General features: G+C 44.1%; 1 long non-coding RNA gene across 2 annotated transcripts in view; it reads left to right on the top strand.

Annotated features, from left to right (window-relative positions):
• The window catches only part of LOC109256646 (uncharacterized), a 49,926-nt gene extending 30,675 nt beyond the window's left edge, over positions 1-19,251 (top strand). Inside the window, exons 5-7 of one of the 2 annotated variants that reach the window (XR_008423338.1) lie at positions 5,760-5,908; positions 16,321-16,409; positions 18,443-19,251. This is a non-coding gene — a long non-coding RNA (uncharacterized LOC109256646). Of the gene's footprint in view, positions 1-5,759; positions 5,909-9,585; positions 10,585-16,320; positions 16,410-18,442 lie in introns of those variants that run through there. The other variant, XR_008423337.1, reaches the window with a different exon arrangement.
• The last annotated feature ends 698 nt before the right edge of the window (positions 19,252-19,949 follow it).

Genomic DNA, 19,949 nt, shown 5'->3' with positions numbered 1-19,949 from the left:
TGGGCTGATGGCTCAGAGCCTGGAGCCTGCTTCTGATTCTGTGTCTCCCTCTCTCTCTGCCCCTCCCCCGTTCATGCTCTGTCTCTCTGTGTCTCAAAAATAAATAAACGTTAAAAAAAATTAAAAAAAAAAAGATAATCTCATTCCAAAATTGGAATGTTACTTTGTTTACACGATTAACCAGGGTCCAAGGTTTTTACAATTCTGCCAAACAGCTAAGTCATGATGACTATCTTTTCTGTTTGGTAGAGATGGTGACCCTCCACCAAAATTTAAAAAATAATAATGCCATAAAATCAGACAGTAGTAATTTTGTGTTTAACTCAGAACTTCTTTTTTTTCTTATAAAAAATCCTAGTGTTGCATTTGTCTTTTGAACCAGCTTTGTTTATATCTGGTTCCCTCATTAATGGATTAAATAATCTTTGTCACATGTACATCTACTTTGAGAATTATGTTCTTATCATTTTGAGAATTATCCTTCCTTTATTTTCCTCATTTTCTTCTTCTCTTCCTTCCTGTCTCCCTTCACTTTTCCCCTCCTTCCATTCCCATCTCTTTCTCTCTCTATCCTCCTTCTCCCCTCTCTTCCCTCTTTTGAAGACTCTCCTCCCTATCTTCCTTCTTTCTTCCTTGATTCTCTCTCATCTCGCTGCTTCCCTCATTTTGTCTTTCCTCTCTTCTTTCTTTCTTCCCCCATCTTCCAACCCTTCCTCGACCAAATGGTGTAACATGTGCATATCTGTAATGCCAGGAGAAGATGAAGAAGAGAGACATAACGGGACAGTGAAAATATTACAAAAAAGAATGGCCAAGTTTTTTTTTCCCCAAAAGTAGTGACAGACACCAAACCACAGATTCAAGAAGTTCAAAGAACACCAACTGAGTAAATACCAAAAAGCCACATGTAAGTGTATTATATTCAAACTTCAGGAAACCAAAGACAAAGAAAAAACTTTGCAGGAAGCCAGAGGAAAAAATACACCTTACCTATGAGGAACAAGGATAAGTACAACAAACTTTTCTCAGAAATCATGCAAGCAAGAGGGGTGCCTGGGTGGCTCAGTCAGTTAAGCGTCTGACTCTAGGTTTTGGCTCAGGTCATGATCTCATGGTTCATGAATTTGAGTCCCACATTGGGCTCCTCACTGACAGTGTAGACTCTGCTTGGTATTTTCTTTCTCCCTCTCCCTCTGCCCCTCCTGTCTCTCTCTCAAAATAAATACATAAACTTAAAAAAAAAAAAAGAAATCATGTGAGCAAGAAAAAAATGGAGTGACATCTTTTAAGTGTTGACAGAAAAAACTGTCAATCAAGAATTCTATATACAGTATTCTGTATACTTTTGAGTGAAAACATCATTCAAAAGTAAAGGAGAAATTGTAATAGTGATGTATGTGTGGCAGATGGTAGCTATATGTGTGGTGAGCATAGCATAATATATAAACATATTGAGTCACTATATTGTACACCTGAAACTAACGTCATGTTGTGTGTCGACTAAACTCACATTAAAATCATTTTTTAAGTAAAGGATAAATGAGCACGGTTTCAGTTTGGGATGATGAAAAAACTGGAAATGGATAGTGGTGATGGTTGCACAACATTGTGACTGTACTTAATGTCATTATACTGTACACTTAAAAGTGATGAAAATGGTTTATTTAATGTTACATATATTTTACCAAAATGTTAAAATGAAGGGCAAATAAAGACTCTCATAGCCAAAAAAACAAAAAACAAAAAAAACCACAAAAAAACGAAACAAACTAGGGCTGGGGGAAAGGGGTTATATTGTCCCCATACTTATCCTTATAAGAAATATTAAAGGAAGGGGCTCCTGGGTGGCTTAGTCAGTTAAGCGTCGGACTTCGGCTCAGGTCATGATCTCACGGTTTGTGAGTTTGAGCCCCATGACAGGCTCTGGGCTGACAGTTCAGACCCTGGAGCCTGCTTCAGATTCTGTGTCCCCTTCTCTCTCTGCCCCTCCTCTGCTCATGCTCTGTCTCTCTCTCAAAAATAAATAAACATTTAAAAAAAATTTTAAAAAGGAATAATAAAGGAGGGGCACCTGGGTGGCTCAGTGGTTGAGTGTCCTTCACCTTGGGTCATGATCTCTTGGTTCATGAGTTTGAGCCCATATCAGGCTCACTGCTGTCAGCCTGTCAGTGCAGAGCCTGCTTTGAATCTTCTGTCCCCCTCTCTCTGACTCTCCCTGACTTGTGTTTTCCCAAAAATAAATAAATATTAAAAAAAAAAGAAATGTTAGAGGAATTTCTTCTGTCAGAAAAACATGATTAAGGTCGAACTCGTATCTACAAAATACATGAAGAGAGTTAGAAATTTAATAAATAAAGTTTCAATATATAGTATTTTTTAATTTGCTTTTTGCTTTTAATTGCCACCCAAATAACTATTTAAAACAAAAGCAGTAATAATGTATTGGGTCCTTATAGCATATGTGGAAGTGAAATATATGACAATGATGGCATAAGAGATAGGAAGGAGGAATTAGTAATATACCATCTAAGGTCCTTTCACTGCACACAAGATGGTATAGTTTTATTTGAAAATAAAGACCTACAATTTAACATTGTATATTGTCTGGAGCAACCACTAAACTTTTTTTTTTTTAAAAAGGTATAGGGGCGCCTGGGTGGCGCAGTCGGTTGAGCTTCCGACTTCAGCCAGGTCACGATCTCGCGGTCCGTGAGTTCGAGCCCCGCGTCAGGCTCTGGGCTGATGGCTCGGAGCCTGGAGCCTGTTTCCGATTCTGTGTCTCCCTCTCTCTCTGCCCCTCCCCCGTTCATGCTCTGTCTCTCTCTGTCCCAAAAATAAATAAAAAACGTTGAAAAAAAAATTAAAAAAAAAAAAGGTATAAATAATATGTCACAAGCATAAAGAAAGTGGTATCATAAAATATACTCAGTTAAAATCAGAGCAGAAAGAAAAAACAATATAACCAATATAAAACACCTAGCAGATGGTAAATTTTAATCCAAATACATCAATAACCAGCTTAAATGTCAATGGTCTAAATATACTAATGAAAGAGGCACCTGAGTGGTTCAGTTGGTTAAGCATCTGACTCTTGATTTCAGCTCAGGTCATGATCTCACAGTTGTGGAATCAAGCCCTGTGTTGGGCTCCGCACTAAGTGTGTAGCCTGCTTAAGATTCTCTCGCCTTCTCTCCCTTTACCCCTCCCCACTTGTGTGTGTGTGTGTGTGTGTGTGTGTGTGTGTGTGTGTATGCACATGAGTGCTCTCTCTCAAAAATAATAAAATAAAATAAAATAAAATAAAATAAAATAAAATTTAAATATACTAATGAAAAAACACAGATTGCCTGATTGGATAAAAAAGCAAGACTCAACTATATGTTGTCTTTAAGAAATCTGTATCCAACATAAAGACCTAGATTAAAAAATCAAAATAATGAAGAAAGATATACTATGAAAGCCTAATTCAAAGAAAGCTATAATAGCTATATTAATTTTGATTTAAACTGTAGATTTCATAACAAAAAAAATTATCAGAAAGAAGGATGTTACATAATAAAAAAGAAGTCAATTCTTCATGAAGACAAAACAATCCTAATTAATATAATAACATATTATATAATAACAGAGCTTCAAAATATACAAGACAAAAACTGATCTGAAAGGAGAAAGAGAAAAATCCCCAAATATAGTTGGCGGCATCAACATTCCTCTCCCAATAATTGATAGAACAAGAAGGCAGAAAATAAGTAAGGTTATAGATGACCTAAATGGCACCATGAACCAATTTGACCTACTTGGCATCCATAAGACTCCATCCAACAATAGCAGAACACACTTTCTTCTCAAATAAACATGAAACACTCACTAAGATAGGCTATATTCTTGGCTATAAAGCAAGTCTTAACAGATTAAAAAGAATAGAAATAATATATTGCGCATTCTTGGACCATAAAGGAATTAAACTAGAAATTAATAAGAGGAAATATGTTTTTTTAAATGGAGATTAGGGGCACCTGGGTGGCTTAGTCGGTTAAGTGTCCAACTTTGGCTCAGGTCATGATCTCGAGGTTCTTGAGTTTGGGCCCTGCTTCGGGCTCTGTGCTGACAGCTTAGAGCCTGAAGCCTGCTTCAGATTCTGTGTCTCTCTCTCTCTCTGCCCTTCCCCTGCTCGCACTCTGTCTCTCTCTCTCTCTCAAAAGTAAAGATTTTTAAAAAATTAATGGAAATTAACACTCTTCCAAATAATCCATCTGTCAAGCAGACAGTCGCAAATGTAACTTACAAATATTTGAACTAAATGAAAGTCAACATTTGTGGGATATAGTTGAAATAATGCTTACAGGGACTCTGTAACACTGAAAGCATATATCAGAAAAGAAGAAAGATCTAATATCGATAACCTAAGTTTTCATCTTAGGAAACTAGAGAAAGAAAAAATTAAATCTAAAGTAAGGAGAAGGAAGGAAGTAATAAAAATTAGAGCAGGAACCAATGAAATTGACAGTAGGAAAAAAATGGGATCAATAAAGTCAAAAGCTGATTCTTTAGAAAAGACCAATAAAATTGATATAGCCAGTTTAATGGAGATAAAAAGGAAAAAGACACAAATTACCAATATCAGGAATGAAAGAGGAACATCAGTACTGATCCACAGACATAAAAAAGATAGTAGGGTGTGCATCTGGGAGGCTCAGTCAGCTGAGTGTTCCACTCCTGATTTCAGCTCAGGTCATGATCTCAGTTTGTGGGATCTCAGTGGGAGCTGTCAGTGCAAATCTTGCTTGGGATTTTCCCTCTCCTCTCTCTTTGCCCCTCCTCTCTCCCTCCCTCTCTAAATAAATAACTAAATAAATAAACAGACATTTTTTTTAAATATAGTAGAGGACTTTTGCAACAACTCTATGTCTATAAATTTGAAAGTTTAGGTGAAACATACCAATCGTTCGAAAGATGTAAACTACCAAAACTCACAAAAGAAGAAACAGGTAACCTGAATGACCCTATGCCGATTAAAGAAATTGAAGTTGTAATTGAAAACCTGAAGAAGAGGGAGGAAGAGGAGGAGGAAGAGGAGGAGGAGGAGGAGGAGGAGGAGGAAGAGGAGGAGGAGAAGGAGAAACAGTAGTAGTAGTATGTGGTACTATATAATATGTATAATGAATTTGGTAGCATTTTTTCCTTACTTAATAATATGGTTACTACATTGACTTTTTGTGGTGTTGATCTAAAGAAAGGGAGAAAGTTACCATGTCCATGGATTAAAGACTTGATATTGTTAATTGTTTTTAATGTTTATTTGTTTTTGAGCGAGAGAGACAGAGCACGAGCAGGGGAGGAGCAGAGAGAGAGGGAGACACAGAATATAAAACAGGCTCCAGGCTGTGAGCTGTCAGCACAGAGCCCAACGTGGGGTTCAAAAGGCAGGATCATGACCTGAGCCAAAGTCAGATGCTTAACCGACTGAGCCACCCAGGCATCCCTGGTTTGGTTTTGTTTTTTAATTCTTTTGTGAGAGAGAGAGTGTGAGTAGGTGAGTAGGGGAGTGGCAGAGAGAGAGGGAGACAGAGGATCTGAAGTAGTCTCAGCACAGTCAGCACAGAGTCGCTTGCAGAGCTGAAATCAAGAGTTGGCTCAACCCACTGAGCCACCCAAGCGCCCCTAATATTAGATTCTTAAAACATTTCTGAGTTTCTGTAAGAATAATATATTTTTATTAGTAGTATTTAACTGTTAGAATTTCTGTCCCTTTCTGATAGCTGGGATGTGGAATTGATGGCTGGAGCTCTAGCAGTCATTTGCATCATGGCATGATCTTGGGAATGGAAAACACACATCATAGAACAAGAGAGAAGAGCCAGACCCTGTGGAGCACCCTACACTGACAACCTCTGAAAGTGTCCAATATGTAAGAGAATTACATTATCTTACTTAAGCCCCTGTTATTTTTTTCTTTTCTGGTTATTTTCAGGTGAACCCACCCTCCACCACACTCAAATGTGCATAGGTAATGAAAACAAAAGAAATGGTTGACCACAGCCAATTCCACTTAAAAAACTGAGGAAAGAGGTAGACTGTAAGAGACAATGGTAATAGGGGTGGATTTGTGAATGCTTTGATCAGAAAAACAGTGAGACCATAAGATAATTTATAATTCTGAAGGGGCTACTCTGGTGGAAACACCAGTCCCAGGGGAACGTATAAGGTATGCATGAAGGCCAAATGAGGGGAGTGGCCGATGAAGGACAGAGTGATGAGGGAAGAGATGGTGGTGAGGGAATGGCATGAGATGAGGCAGTGTCTTCAGAGAATTGCAAAGAGCTGATCAATTGAGGAAGACAAGAAAGGAGATTTAAAAAATATATTTATTTACTTTTGGGCGAGTGCAAGCGGGGGAAAGGCAGAGCGAGGGAGACAGAGGATCCCAAAGTGGACTCCGTGCTGACAGGATGACAGTGCAGAGTCCCACTCGGGGCTCGAAACCACGAACTATGAGATCATGACCTGAGCGGAAGTCGGACACTCAACCGACCTAGCCACCCAGGTGCCTCAGAAAGGAGATTTTAATAAGATCCCAAGGGCTACGTGCTTGATTCCACAAGTTATTCAGCTAGTTGCTCTAACAAGCCCCAAATCTCATTATCTTAACACAAAAAGGTTTATTTCTCACTTATACAAGGCTCATGCTGATGTTCCTGCTCCTAACCTAGCTGCAAGGGATACTGGGAAATGTAATCTTGTGTGCCCAGGGGAAAGAAACAGCGTTGGCGAACGCTTAACCAGTCTCCGCCACGATGACATTTGTCATTTCCGTTCCATCATGAGCTCTTCTTACTGCCCTGATAGAAAGACAAATACACGTTTTAACAGACTTTGAATTAATTTTGAAGCAGGACCATGTTTTACTGAATATGACCCTATATCCAAACTGGATTGCAGGGATATTTCTGCTAAGGGAGTCTTGCACATTATTTTAAGGATTTCACAGAAACTCTCTACTCCTAGTTATGGACCCTGGATTAAGATTTCCCTGGCAAGAGGAACTTTAATGACCTTTCCTATAAAGAGTCAGCCAGGGGCCCCAGCTTGTATCCAGGAACACCAAGCCCAGACCTTCCCAAGGAGACCAATTCACTCCAGACTTGGTAAGACCCTGACCACGTGATTTAAGCTTCTCAGGCCTGACCCCATAATTTCCATATTAGTTTCTTAGGGTTGCTGTAACCAAGCACTACAAACTAGGTGGCTTAAACAACAGAAATGTATTCTCTCACAGTTCTGGAGGCTAGAAATCCAAAATCGAGGTGTCAGCCATGCTCTCTCTGAAGCCTTTAGGGGATGATTATTCCTTAAGTCTGCCTGGCTTCTGGTGATTGCTGGCAATCCTTGGTGTTCCTTGGCTTCTAGATGCATTCTTCCAATCTCCACCTCCATCATCACATGGCATTCTCCTTGTGTGTCTATGCGTGACTTCACATTGTGTTCTCTCCGTGTCTGTGTCTCTATTTTCTCTTCCTATGACATTAGCCATTGGATTAGGGCCCACCCTGGTCTAGTATACCTCATCTTAAGTAATTATACCTGCAAAGACCCTGTTTCCAAATAATGTTCCATTTTGAGGTTCTGGTTGGACATGAATGGGGGCGTTACATACTATTCAACCCAGTACAATACCATATCCCTTTCCTCATCTTTTCTGCACCCCATACACATAGTCTCTCCTAGGACACCTCTAACAGAAGGCCAGCCTCCTTTTGGATCTGCTCTTTTTCCCCAACCTCAAATCCTGCAGAAAACTCAAGAGGTAGCAAAAGATCTTCCCATGTTCCCTGTTGACCAGTCGCACCTGCTAGCACCTTAATGTCTGTTTTTGCTTCCTCCTACTCATAGACCAGGGCTGGAGACATGCTAGGATCTGTCTGGGTCCTTCTTTTAAGGATCTCCCTCCTTCCTTAATGTGCCCAGATTCATGGCAAGCCATGCTGTAGGGAGAGTGGGGTGGGGACAACACCAGTCCCTGTGTCACATCCTTGTGAGGCCCCTTCTTCTTCATCCCTCCTTCTGTCTCTCACAGTCTGGGAGGCTGAAACCCAGGATAAGAGGACTTTGAGTAGAGAACATAGGGTGGTGGTTCAGGCGGTGATGGGGAGTGAGCTTATGTGGTGGGATGAGACTGGTGTATAATTGATGATGAGGAGCACAGCCTGGATCATCTGGAACCTCCTGGAAGCCCATTTCTGATTCTTCCTGCTGTGCTTTCTCCCCAGAAGGGCCCATCTCATTGTTCCTTCCAATCCCTTCCTCTTTTCTTCTAAAATTGGACAAGAAGATCAGACCCCAACTTTTTCACTCCTAAAAAAAAGTCAAAAGAGAGCTCAGGACTCAAGGAGAGGGTCACACTGGAAAAGAGGGAAAGCGAATCAGTCAGTGTGGAATTTCCTGATGAGGGCGACATGGAGAGGGGGAAGGATCAAAGCTGGTAGAAATGGATACAAGCAAGGACTGGGTGGAAGCATGTATGACTGAATGATGGAAAGGAGGATGAATGGTTGGGAGGATGGACAACAGCATGGGTGGACAAATGGAGGAGAATCACTGGATGTGGGTGGATTGATGGATTAGCGAGTAGGAGGGTGGCAAATGTGCGGAAGGTTGTGTGGACTGGTGAAGGGGAGGATGAACAAATAAATGCACTGATAGATGGATAAGAGGACATAATGACAAAAGAGTGGATAGATGGCTAAATGGATGCCCAGTAGGAGAGAAGAATGGATGATACTAGAAAGGTTTGCCTGGTTGGATGTGAATGGAGGGAAGAATGCCTGTTGATGGGCAGAATGAAGGGAAGGTTGAATGAACCACTGGTGGGGGGGGGGGGGTAAATTCTTTTTGAAAATGGTGCGGGATAGTTAGGGATCTCTCTGAGGCTGGAGGTGTATGGTTCCTACAGATTTGGGGCCGAGGGGTGTTCAGTTGTAGTCATAAGCGGAATAAATGTTGTATCTGTTAGTATCAGAGACCCAAACATAACAGTGGCTTATGCAAGATAACATATCTCTGACACGCCCGTTTGAGTGTCAGCAGTCAGAGGCTGATATGGGAGCTCTAGTGCTAAGAACCCAGATTTCATCCGTCTTTCACTCCACAATTTCCCAAGGCATTGCCTTGATTTTCCCAGCTCACCATCTCATGCGCTGGGACTGCATTCCAACCAGCAGGGCAATGGAGCACGGGAGTGGAGGTTGTCACACATCACCCCTTCAACCCCAAATCTCATTTGGGCACAGTATCAATGTCATGCCTAGTGCAAGAGAGGCTGGGGAATGCAGTCTTACTTTGGATGGTCTTGGGCTAGAAGGAGTAAATGGACATAGAGGAACAATGAACAGTGTCTGCCTTGGGGATCAACTCGGAGCTGATAGGGAAACAAAAGAAAAACAATCTGCAAACAACACCGTTGATATTCAGCTGATGCACTCATTATTATGAAGTTCTGGAATAGTGAGTGGGGTCCCAGACAGGTTCCTGAACGTGGCAGAGATGAATACTTTGGGCAACTTGCTGTTTTTATTCACATGCTTTCAGATGGCAAAGATCACCAGGACAGACATGTGGCAGACAGGAAGAGGTAAAGACCTCTCAGATGTCCATGTTACCAGGAAGAAGGAACCGTCCTTGGCCATGGGCCCTGGAATCAGAGATCCTGGGATTCAGCCTCTTCAGTAACCTGAATACCTTTGGATTAAAATCCTGGGGGTTGGATCCCATGTGGGAGTTGCCACAGGTGTGGAGTTTATGTAACTTCTAGTCTCCTCTGAGCTCACTGTTGAGTGCTGTGTCTTCATCCCCCCCCCCCCCAGCCCCTCCTCACTCATGTCTGCACCCTCCAATTTTGAGAACAGGTCCAAGGTCACAGAATATTCTAGGGTCAGGGAGAACCAGGTTTGAGCTCTGCCTCTGCTTCTTTATTGGTGAGTGTGACTTTGAACAAGACACCTAATTTCTTTGAGCCTCAGTTTCCATTCCCATAAAATGAGATACCCATAACAGTACCTTCCTTGCCAAACCTGGATGTTTGTGCAGATTGGATGTATTTAAAGCTGTCAGCACTGTGGCATTACTATCACTCAACAACCAATTCTCTCTAATCCGGGGTCCTCAGCCCTTTGAAATCTGTTCTCAGGGAGGAATTTACTGTAACTGGGGACACTGGAGAGGGCAGAGAGACTGAGCAGGGCTGAGTGCAGATTATAGTCAGTGGCAGGTCATAGACAGACCACAGCACAGACCGCCAGTGGGTGCTAGACCAGCAGGGAGAAGAGGTGGGGGCTGCCCATTCCTGAGCATCTTCTATGCGCCAGCTCTGTGCTAGATTCCTAACTGTCACACTTATATGGATCTTCACGTCTTTGTGCATCATTTCCATTTTACACATGGACAGACTGAGGCTTGCCCAGGTTACAGGGCTCTCAGGGGCAGAGTTAGGATTATTAGCACCTCAGTTTGCCCCTCCAGGAACTATCTCCCGCCAGTGACTGGCTTGGGGCTCCTGGGAAGATTTGGGGTGGGACCAGCTGGTATGTATCAGAGAGGGGGTAAGACCTAGGGAGACTATGAGTGGAGTGTGGAGGTCCCTGGTGCTGAAATGGGGGTGTTGGGAGGGTAGCTGCTTACTATTTTTCTCTGGTGGGTGGGAAAGTGACCTATAGAATTTTCAGGAGCACCATGGTGACCAAGAGTCCCCAGAAAGAAGGGAGAAAATAAAGCATTGTCTCCTTTGCTGAAGCTCAAAGTCAGTGGGCTGGGCTGGAAGCCAGGCGTCCTTCCTTCTGTCCTCAGAGACCCAAGCTCAGCTGAATTGGATGATTCTCCAGTTTCCATTGACACTTCATTTGCATTGTTTTGCAATTTTTCTAGGGGCTGAGGGACAGCCCAAGTGCTTGTCTATCTCCTCCTGGAAGCTCCCCATGACTGCAGGCTTTTGTCCTTCAAAAGCTTTGTCCTCAGCCCTCTGGTCTGAACTGTTTTATTCTGTCTACAGATGAGGGGGGCATTTACCCCATCTCTGCAGGAAGAATGAGTTGGGAGAGCATCTATGAGGCCAGGTTGGTGGACCGAAAAAAAAAAAAAAAAAGAGAGAGAGCTAAGAAGGGCGAGAAGAAAGAAAATTGTTCCTTCCTGGTCTCCTCCTCATCCCCCACTGCCTGTATGCATAACAAACAATTACATAATCAGCCCCGTCTTACTTGGCAGGAGTCAGAAGGGGAGGGATCTGGGCAAAGAACATATGTAAGTAAGAAGAGAGCAAAGAAAGCAAGCTCAGGGTTACAGAAAGCAAGAGAAAGAGTGGCAGGGGACAGAGAAAGAGTGTCAGAGAGAGATGAGGAGAGAGAGAGGTGGAGAGGACAGGAGGGAGGGGTCAACTGGGACCCAGAGTGGCAAGGAGAAGGAATCAGAGGAAGGCACAAGACAGACAGAGCCCAGGAGGGAAAGACACAGACAGAGGAGGGAAGAGGTAGAGTTAGGGGACACTCACTCAGAGATAACGCAGACAAAGAGAGAGACCTGGGTACATGGAGAGATCTACAGAAGCAAGAAATAGAGCCTGAGATAGAAGGTGAGGGAGAGGGACACAGAGACACAAAGAAGAGCCACAAGAGTCCAGGGAAGGAGACAGAGACCTGCCTGAGGCAGAAACAGAGTGACAGTGGGGACCAGACAGATGATCTCCTCAGAGGGCTGGCGACCTGGCCCAGCCTTGCGAACAGCCAGCAGACATTATATTTTTCTAGTACGTTTTATGTGTCGGGCCCTAACAGACCTGATCCCTTGTAATCCCAACTACCTGCTTCAGTGACAAGGACAACAGGTAACACTGACAGAGCCCTGACTATGTCTGGGAATGGTCTGAGCACTCTGCACACACCCAGCTGGTCCCACAGCAACCCCACACAGTAAGGGCAACTGTGACCTCCATTTCACAGAGGGGGAGACTGAGGCATGCAGAAGGTTAAGTCAAGGTCACTAGCGAGGAGGCAACACCCAGGCTGTCTGGCTCCAATCTGCCATTTTAAGTCCTCCACTCCCGAGAGAGAGAGAGCACTGGGGACCCTAAAATTGTGCCCCCTAAATTTGCAGAAGTGAGAGTTCTTAATCCAGAGTCCAAAAATTGTTGGAAGGAGCCTCTGAATGCCCTCAAAATGATTGTGAATCATGGGGTTCCATAATGCCTACCTGGAGAAACTGAGCTCAAGTATTCTGGATCCCTGGAAGGTACAGCTCGAATTTGTTCCACACATGGTTATTATTATTTTTTTTATTTTTTATTGTTCTTTTTTTTTCAATATATGAAATTTATTGCCAAATTGGTTTCCATACAACACCCAGTGCTCATCCCAACAGGTGCCCTCCTCAATACCCATCACCCACGCTCCCCTCCCTCCCACCCCCCCATCAACCCTCAGTTTGTTCTCAGTTTTTAACAGTCTCTTATGCTTTGGCTCTCTCCCACTCTAGCCTCTCTTTTTGTTTATTCTTCCTTCCCCTCCCCCATGGGTTCCTGTTAAGTTTCTCAGGATCCACATAAGAGTGAAAACATATGGTATCTGTCTTTCTCTGTATGGCTTATTTCACTTAGCATCACACTCTCCAGTTTCATCCACGTTGCTACAAAGGGCCATATTTCGTTCTTTCTCATTGCCATGTAGTACTCCACCCACACATGGTTATTATTAACCTTACTACATGTTGGGTGCTGTTCTGAAGGATGGAGGTCCACAGGGACCAAAGCAAACAGTTGCAACAACAATAAATAAATCAATGAGAATCCCTGTCCTCATAGCTGTCATTTGGACAGGAAGAGTCATTGATGGCTCCCAAAGTTCTTCAGGCTGGCACTTGCCTCAAGGCTTTTGCCCTCACCAAGGCATTTCCTCTGCCAGGAATGCTTCTCCCCACAGCTTCCCATGGCTGAGTCTCAGAAATCACCTCCTGAAAGAAGCCCTTCCTGACCACCCAATCTCCAGCAGCCCCCATCATTCAGTATCTTTTACGTTTCCTTGCTTAATTTTCTTCATGGTGTTTATCACTGGCTGAAGTCATTGTATTTATTTGGTGTGCTGCTTGCTTTTAGTTGGCTGCACCTGCTAGAATTTACAGCCTTCATGAGGGGAGGGACTTTGATTTTCATGTTCTTTGCTATACAGCCCCTGTGCCTACATTAGCATGTAGTACGTGCTCACTAAAACTTTGTTGATTGGTAAAGACAATAAACTCATGTATAAGGCTCCCCCTGGACCACTAGTGGCTCTATCTGCCTTTCTCACAAGTATTAACTCAGTTAATCTCCACATGCCTTGGAGGAGGGGATTGTGGATGGGGAAAGTGAGACAAAAAGCTTAAGAAACTTGCTCCAAGGCACAGCACTGGATGATTCAAAGTCACATACAAATATGGAATCTAAGAAAACAAAGGTTAAGAACCAGATCCCAAATTATGGTGAATTAACAGAGTAAAGAATATCCACTTCGGGGGCGCCCGGGTGGCTCAGCGGTTAAGTGTCCGACTTCGGTTCAGGTCATGATCTCACGGTTTGTGACTTCGAGCCCCGTGTCGGGCTTTGTGCTCACGGCTCAGAAGCTACAACGTGCTTCATATACTGTGCTCCCTCTCTCTCTGCGCTTTCCCCACTTGTGTTCTGTCTGTCTGTCTGTCTCTCTCTCAAAAAAAAAAAAAAAAAAAGGAATATCAAGCTGGAAATACTTTTAGGAGGGAAACTTCCTTTGTTAGATTTCACCAGAATATTACAGTGCGAGGTGCTGGGGACACAGCAGTGACCCCGGCGGCCCAGTGCCTCCCTCACCATGTCCCTAGTCGGGGAGAGAGCTGTGTCCAGGCAGGCAGCCATCTCCCAGGGCCTGGCTCCTGTTGACACATGCTCAGGGACACATACCCCAGCCCCCAGCTCTCCCAGCCTCACATTTCCTGAGTGAGAGAGGCCTGCCTGGGGAGGTTGGGAGTGAACCTCCCACTCAGCTGAGCAGATACCTGTGAGAAATCTGGGGGAGTAAAGAGATGAAGGAGAAGGACAGGCAGGGAGAAGCAGGAGGCAGGAGGGCAGGGAGAAACAGAGAGAGGCTGGTTGTCCAAACTCCCTGAGAGGTTACCATCTGGGTGGTGACCCCCTGCCTGTGCCTCCCAGCCCAGCCCTGACCCCTCTGGACTGTCGCTCTTGCGGGGGGGGGGGGGGGCAGGTTTGTCTCTCCCACCATGTGCTCTGTGAGGGCAGGACACCTGCTGTCTCAATCTCTGCTGTGTTGCTGCCCCTTGAGAGGCTACTCCACAGGAAATACTAAGGGATAACTTAATAGTAGCAACATTCCAGGTGAGAGGTGCAGCAGAGGCCTGAGTTGGGGCTCTAGAGCAGGGCAGGGGTGAAGGTGGCTGGCCCTCTCTTTTTCTTCTCCCCCTCCTCCTTTTGCTTCTCCTCCCTGCTTCCTCTCACCCTCCCCACCCCCCAACTGCCCCATCCCTCTCACCCATTCCCGACAAGGCCTGACTTCTGATTTCATAATCTAAGTTTTGGCTCCTGCTGTTGAAACTGTTTCCTTTGGAAACAAAACAAGCACCAACCTTGGCCGAGGCTGGCCCCTTCCCCACCCACCCACAGATCTGGCCTGGGAGGCGGCGGGGTGGGTGTGACTGCAGTTCTGGCCAGAGGACCTCGGTGGGGCCCGCCTGTCAAGCGGGTCACCGTGGGGCTCGTTCGCCCCCTGCGGGAGGAGGGGCTGCGACCGTAGGGCCCAGCGGCTGCGGCGGTTGGGCTGGGGCTGCAGGGATTTCCCTGAGGAACAACCACCGTCTCTGCTGTGCGGTGAGGTTTTAGAAGGAAGGCCAATACCCAACTTTTTCCTCTGGGGTCTGCTTCCCCCAAGTGAAAGAGGCTTTGGGTACCAGGGCGGAAGCCGTTCGGTGCCAGGAGGGTAATGGGGAAGAAGCACCAGGTGATGTGACTACTGCAGGACCAATAAGGTTTTTTTTTTTTTTTTTAACTATAATCAGTTTTTTTTTAATGTTTATTTTTGAGAGAGAGACAGAGACAGAGAGTGAGCAGGAGAGGGACACACACAGAGAGAGAGAGAGAGAGAGAGAGAGAAAGAGAGAGATGGAGACATAGAATCCAAAACAGGCTCCAGGTTCTGAGCTGTCAGCGCAGAGCCGGATGTGGGGCTCAAACCCATGAACCATGAGATCATGACCTGAACGAAGTTGGTCGCTCAACCCACTGAGCCACCCAAGCGCTCCAGGACCCAATATTTTTTTTTTAATTTTTTTAACGTTTATTTATTTTTGAGACAGAGAGAGACAGAGAATGAATGGGGGAGGGTCAGAGAGAAGGAGACACAGAATCTGAAACGGGCTCCAGGCTCTGAGCTGTCAGCACAGAGCCCGCCGCGGGGTTTGAACCCACGGACCGCGAGATCATGACCTGAGCCGAAGTCGGCCGCTTAACCGACTGAGCCACCCAGGCGCCCCTTAATTTTTAATGTTTATTTATTTTTGAGAGAGAGAGAGAGACAGACAGAGCATGAGCGGGGGGAGGGGCAGAGAGAGATATAGAAGGAGACACAGAATCCAAAGCAGGCTCCAGGCTCTGAGCTGTCAGCACAGAGCCCGATGTGGGGCTCAAACTCAAGAGCTGTGAGATCATGACCTGTGCTGAAGTCGAACACTTAACCAACTGAGCCACCCAGGCGCCCCTTTTAAAAAAAATATTTATTTATTTATCCTAATAAGTTTTTAATATTTTATTTTTTTATTTTGGCAAAATACACATAACATAAAGCTTGCCATTTCAACTACTTGGAAGTGTGCAACTCAGTGACGTTAACTACAGTCACAATACTGTGCGGCCGTTACCACCACCTAGTTCCAGAACTTTTTCGCCACCCCAAGTGGAAATCCCATATCTATTAGGCAGCCACCACCCAGTCCCCCTCCTTCCTCCCCAGCCCCTGGCAACCGCTAGTCTACACTCTGTCTCTATGGATTATCTACTCTGGACATTTGGTGTAGATGAAAGCCTATACAGGTGACCCTTCAACAGTGGGTTTGAACTGTGTGGGTCTGCTTATATGTGGATTTTCCCCCAAATAAACATGTGTGGATTGCTTTGGATGTGCTAAGAAGTACATTGAGGACATGCCTACCACCTGCTGGCTGTCTGTTCTGTGTCTGCCATATTGATATGTGCTATAACCACTTCCTACACCACAGAGGGAGGAAACTGGAGAGAGATTCTGAGACCTGGTACCGTTTCAGGAACTTCTAAGGTCTGGGGGACTTTTCAGATGCTGCCAAGTTTCTTTGGCCTGGACTGTGATGTCCCAAGTGGATTCAGGTGAACCCAGGTGAGATTCCAAGGGTATCCCTGTAAATGTATTTTTTCTTCCTTATGATTTTCTTTTCTTTTAAGTTTATTTATTTATTTTCAAGAGAGAGAGAGAGAGAGCAAAGGAGAGGCAGAGAGAGAGAGAGAGAGAGAGAGAGAAATAGAATCCTAAGCAGGTTCCACACTGTCCACTGTCAGCACAGAGCCCAACATGAGGCTTGAACCTATGAACTGCAAGATCATGATCTGAGAGGAAATCAAGAGTTGGATGCTTAACTGACTGAGTCACCCAGTCACCCCTTCCTTATGACTTTCTTAATAACATTTTCTTTTCTCTAGCTTCCTTTATTATAACAATATAATATATATTGCATATAACACACCAAATATGTGTTAATCAACTGGTTATATTATTGGTAAGACTTCTGGTCAATAGTAAATATTAGTAGTTATGTTTGGGGGGAGTCAAAGTTAATTATGGATTTTCAACTACAAAAGAGGTCAGTGCCACCTACCCCCTACGCTGTTCAAGAGTCAACTATGATATGTGGTCTTCTGTGACTGGCTGCTGCTTCTTCTTCTTCTTCTTCTTCTTCTTCTTCTTCTTCTTCTTTTTCTTTTTAATGTTTATTTATGTTGAGAGAGAGACAGACAGACAGAGCACAAGCAGGGGAGGGACAGAGAGAGAGGGAGACACAGAATCTGAAGCAGGCTCCAGGCTCCAAGCTGTCAGCACAGAGCCCCACGTGGGGCTTGAAGTCATGAATCGTGAGATCATAACCCGAGCTAAAGTCAGACGCTTAACCAACTGAGCCACCCAGGCTCCCCTCAATTGGCTTCTTCTACTTAACATGTTTTCAAGGCTTTCAAAATGTTTCAGTGTTGGAGCATGAATCAGAATTTTGTTCCTTTTTATGGCTGAATAATATTTTATTGTATGGATAGAACACATTTTTGGTGCTGATGGCCAATTGGGTTGTGTCCACCTCTTGACTGTTGTGAATAGTGTTGCTACAAACATCCATGTTAAAGTTTTTGTTTGAACATCTATTTTCAAGGACCTGACAATTTTTAAATCCAAAAGGCTAGAAAAGAGGACCAAACTGCTATTTTGAGGAAGCCCAAAGTTTTCTGACTGTAATTAGCATTAAGACATGTTTTAGTCCTTTTTCTTTAGGGAAAGATGCTTCAGTGAGCCCTTCAGTTGTGCAAAAGGAAAGCCAAAGGCTCATTAAGGATCAAAAACGTATAAGCCAATGAAGAGGAAACATGTTCCATAATATTTACCCCCTAGGGGAGTCTGGGTGGCTCAGTTGGTTAAACAATCTACTTCCACCAGGTCATGATCCCATGGTTTGTGAGTTTGAGCCCCATGTCTGGGTCTTTGCTGACAGCTTGGAGCCTGGAGCCTGCATCAGATTCTGTGTCTCCCTATCTCTCTCTGCCTCTCCCCCACTTGTGCTCTCTCTGTCTCTCAAAAATAAACATTAAAAAGAATTTTTAAAAAATAAAAAATAAAATGAACATTAAAAAAATTTAAAAAATAATATTTACCCCTTAGATGTGGGGATTCCTGTGACCCATGGTGATGGATTAACTTTGTCGTCCCCACCCTCCTTCAAGGCAGAATTGCAAGCCCAGTGGCTGAGAGTGTCACCGGCCCCCAGCTGTCAGCCTCAGGGTCCACCTCTGCTCAACAAAGAAGGAGACCCTCTGAGCAAAAGGGCATGTTCACCAGGATAGCAAAGATGTTGGCTTTGCATTAAAACTTAAAAACAAACAAAAAAAAAAAGAAAAGAAAAGAAAGAAAAACTGGAAAAAATGAAATTGTATATTTAACTAATGGATGTGTAGAGTAACACTTGTTGGCAGTGACCTTCTGTTGGGTGAGTCAGTGAGTAAATTTCACTGATGTTGACATTAGCCTGTATGGTGTTATTTCAGTGTCAGCTTTGTTTTCTTCTACTTTGGAGATAATGACAACTGCCCGTCTAGTTTCGAGTGCAGGAAAATAGCACCAATAAATCCCACCTTTTTTTCTTTCTTTTCCAGCATCGTGTTTGTTTCTGTAGCAGTTGTGTACAGCACCCCTTCCTGTACGTTGCCTTTTTGCTGGAAAATATTGCACGTTGAATCAAACTTTCTATACAAGTTAGGGGGAGGGTGCACCTCACCCAAGGTCATGCCTTTTCTGGGGCAGCCCACTTCAGCGATTGATGGAGATGCAGGAAAATTCTGATGAGCCATATTGCTCCAGAGCACCCATGGAGTTAGCTGAGGCTGGTATGGAATCAGCCACAGAGCTAACTTCTTCCTCCACCCACTCCTGCTTCCTGGTCTCCCTTCTATGGGTGTTGGTTGATGCCAACAACACTCCCTAATAACTATCCTACAGACCAAACTCCATGTCAGAGTCTGCTTCCCAAAGAACCCAACCAGCAACAGCCACGTACTGGATGAAGACAGTCATCTAAGTGTATAGAAGTTAACCATGTGGTGAGCACCCATTGTTGTAGATGTGCTAAGAAGTGCATTCAGGACATGCCTATCACCTTCTGGCTATCTGCTCTGTATCTTTCATGCTGTTATGTGCCACATCCACTTCATACAGAGGAAGAAACTGGAGAGAGAGTCTGAGGCCTGGTACCATTTCAGGAGCTTTTAAGACCTCTGAGACTCTTCAGATGCTGCCAAGTTTCTTTGGTCTGGACTGAGATGTCCCAAGTGGATTCAGGTGCATCCAGATGAGTTGCCAAAGATATCCCTTCTGTGCCGTTTTGTTCTCATATCCTGAGCCATGCAAACTGTAAAGCCATAGTAAATATGAAACAACAGAGACTAGGTAAACTGGGTAGAAATGATACTGGTGGAAACTTTATTTTGGGTCTCTCCTGAGGTTGCTGCCTGGGGCTAAATTGATCCGAAGGCTTGGCTGAGGCTGAAAGATTCATTCCTGAGTCCACTCAAGTGACTATAATACTACAGAATAAGGAATTTATTATAGAAATTAGACCTTACAAAATGGTGGGACTAGCTAGAAAGATAAAGATCTGAACAGGGAATCAAGAACCAGAGAAAGCTCATTAAACAGCCCTGAGACAGATGAGTGAGTCAGAAATCTGGATGTTAGGCATATCCATTGTTAGAGAAAGACCACGAAGGGGGAGGAACTTCTCTAGAAGCTTATTGGCTTTTTGGGCTACCACTTCTGTGAGTTCAAAGTGAGATGGCTGGTGGTGGGTTTGGGGCCATTTTTGATCAGCAGGACCAGCAGTTGGGAAGGACAGTTGTATGTAGAAAAATAAGATCGAGGACAAATCAGAACCCTTCACCAATTCTAAATCTGTCTCCCAATGTCTGTGACTTATGGCAGTCTTCAAAGAAAAATGGCTGCTCCTTGGTTTCCACCTCAAAAATCCCATACATCCTTGCTTCTTGCTAATTCTAACGTGGAGCCAGGCAAGGATGTGAAACCAGGCAGATAAAAAACGCACAACATAGGAACTAAAGCACTCGCTGAAAGTGGCCGGGCAGGAAGAAGGCACCTAAGTCCTTGATT

This window comes from Panthera pardus, unplaced genomic scaffold, assembly GCF_024362965.1.
Source record: "Panthera pardus isolate Hobbes unplaced genomic scaffold, ASM2436296v1 HiC_scaffold_18, whole genome shotgun sequence".
In the NCBI taxonomy this organism is placed as follows: Eukaryota; Metazoa; Chordata; class Mammalia; order Carnivora; family Felidae; genus Panthera; species Panthera pardus.
Note: the sequence above shows the minus strand (reverse complement) of the source record. Positions and strands in the feature narration are given on the sequence as shown.